The sequence below is a fragment of the Sinocyclocheilus grahami genome, unplaced genomic scaffold (assembly GCF_001515645.1).
Source record: "Sinocyclocheilus grahami isolate Dianchi unplaced genomic scaffold, SAMN03320097.WGS_v1.1 scaffold982.1, whole genome shotgun sequence".
Classification (NCBI taxonomy): Eukaryota; Metazoa; Chordata; class Actinopteri; order Cypriniformes; family Cyprinidae; genus Sinocyclocheilus; species Sinocyclocheilus grahami.
The window spans coordinates 118,240-120,767 of NW_015506161.1; the positions used below are offsets into that span (position 1 = coordinate 118,240).

Sequence of the window (2,528 nt, forward strand, 5' to 3'; positions counted from 1 at the left end):
ATAATAATAATAATAATAATAATAATAGTTATTATTATTTATTTTTTTTATAGGCTAAATAAATGAGTAAAATCGATATATTCATAAAATAATTAATGAATGCTTTATCTTTAAATAACCTTTTACAGTTTTGGAAATGTGTTTGTGTACTATTCATTCTACAACATATTTCATTCATTCATTCACAGACTTATTTAGGTGATTTTATTATGCTAAGCTTTCCCCCCTAGAGTTAGATGCATGCTTCACTGTTAAAGTTATTATTAAATAACTAGGCCTATTATATCGTTGCATTCCGTTAGAGAGCAAAGGAATGACAACATATAACCGGTACATTATTGGTTTTGTATTGCTTTTTACCTTCTTCTCTCGAAAAAAAAATTTTTTGTTGTTGTTTTTTTAGAAAATTCAGGAAATTTTCTATTCTTCTTTTTAGCGTTTATTTTAGGCTATAAAACACAGTCTGCGGTGTTTTATCCTATTGGTGATTAATATAAAATAAACGTACTTGTACTTTTACTTGATTACATTTCTGAAGAAAAAACAGTACATTGTATTTTCTTCCATCTTACGCACATGAAATATGGTAAACAATAGCTCAAACATGCATGCTTGACATGCGGGAACCAGTGATGTTTGTTTTTCATGCAGCAAGCACACGCAAGCTTCAATCATAACTTTCATCCCAGAAATGTCTGCCTTCAAAAGATTTATTTTTTCTGAAACTCTTTGTTTGGGTTCATCTGAAGAAAGAAAGTCAAATACATATGGCATGGCATAAGGGTGTAAAGAATGAAGTAAAACACTGAGCATTGTTTGTGTTGCTCTGTGCTGCATTTGAACTGTTGTTGTACACACTTGACTAGATGTTTTTGGCCTGTGCCATTGCATTTTGTTTTGTTTTCCCCCTTTAACCAAACCTTTTTATATCTGACAAAACATTGTATTATTTTATATCACCTTGCATTGAAAAGATGATTTAAAATAATGAAACAACCTCTCGTTTTTTTTTTTTTTAATACTTAAGTACAATTTAAAGTTGTACTTGTTTAGTTTTACTCAAGTCGTTTTTGGCCAGATATTTCTAATTTTAAATTAGTCAAATTTTCACTCAGTAACTGCACTTTCACTTAAGTATGATTTTGGGTACTTTTTACACCCCTGTTAAAATTCAATTCATTACAAAATCATCTGTTATTTGGTAGAAACAGTTTAATTAGAAAGATGCCCACATGATAGGTTACATAAAAACCCCTCATCCTTGAAAGAAGTAATGAACAAAACTACACAAGGTGAAAGAAAATACAACCCAGACTACTGTATATACATATACCCAATAATAACGCTTTTTCATGATTATTTGATAAATTGAAAGTTTAAAAGAACTTATCTTTTACTGCCACTTTTGATATATAATGCATCCTTCTGAAAAAAAGTACTAATTTGTTTAACTAAAAAAGTGCCCATAGAAACACTGAGTATCTATTGAGATGTGGTGTTTCAGCAGCAGAAGAGAGGAGGAAGGAGAGTTTGTGAGAAAGGATGCTGCCCAAACACGAGTTCAACGACCCGACAGCCACGAAGACAGCGGCATCGACTTCAGCCATCAGACCGGGCTGTTTCCAATTAATCTTCACGGCTTAATGGAGGGATGGAAAGGGCGAGGGAATGAGGAAGAGGAGGGGGAGGAAGCCATAATCTTGATAATCACAGTGGATACATTTTTACATCAAAAGGAAGTCGAGGTCCACATCAAACGAACGCCCGGCTCTTTCCACGACAATTATCCCTTTCGCCATTGGCTAATGGGCCTGAGACCAGAGAGAGTCTTATCAGAAGGAAGAGAGGAAAGAGAAGAGGAAGAGAGAGAGGGCTTTGGATGGTTGTATGGGTAAAGCTCAGGAGGAAAACAGGTTTGGCTTAGGTTTGTGGCTGATATGGACAAATAAAAACACACAAATGCCAGTAAACTGAGCTGTTATGTATATACCAGATCTATTTCTGTCTATCCCGAAAGCATATATGGAAGCAATACATCACAAGAGGCCATACATTACAGTGATTTCCCCACAGTTTAGAGTTTTAGGTCTAGGTATGTTTTTATCGACAAACAGCATGCAGATCGACTTTACTTTTTCAACATCAAGATTGTATAAATTAGTAAAAGTATAGTAAAAGTAAAACAGTAAATTGTAAATGTAGGATTCAAAATCTAATTTAAGCCCAGAAGTTGTAGAATAAAATAAAATACAATAAAGTACAAATAAAATATAAAATACAAAAAAAAACATTTCCACTCATGCAACATTTCTAATGAAAAAGTACTTTTAATGTAATATTAAATCAGAAAAATTATTTTAAAATATAAATTATAAATCATCAAAATGTTGGTACAAAATAGATTTAAATAAGTTTATAAATAAATTTATTGCCAACTTTTATTTATTTTTTATCTTTTAAAATGCAATATTTACATAATTGAATAATATTTGAAGGGTACATGTTAATGTTTTATTCTTAATAATTAT

At 31.6% G+C, this 2,528-nt stretch overlaps 1 protein-coding gene across 1 annotated transcript in view; it reads right to left on the reverse strand.

Moving 5' to 3' along the window:
• LOC107565116 (G-protein coupled receptor 124-like) overlaps nt 1–2,528 on the reverse strand; it is an 88,130-nt gene that overhangs the window by 46,249 nt on the left and 39,353 nt on the right. The gene's annotated exons all lie outside the window — the stretch shown is intronic.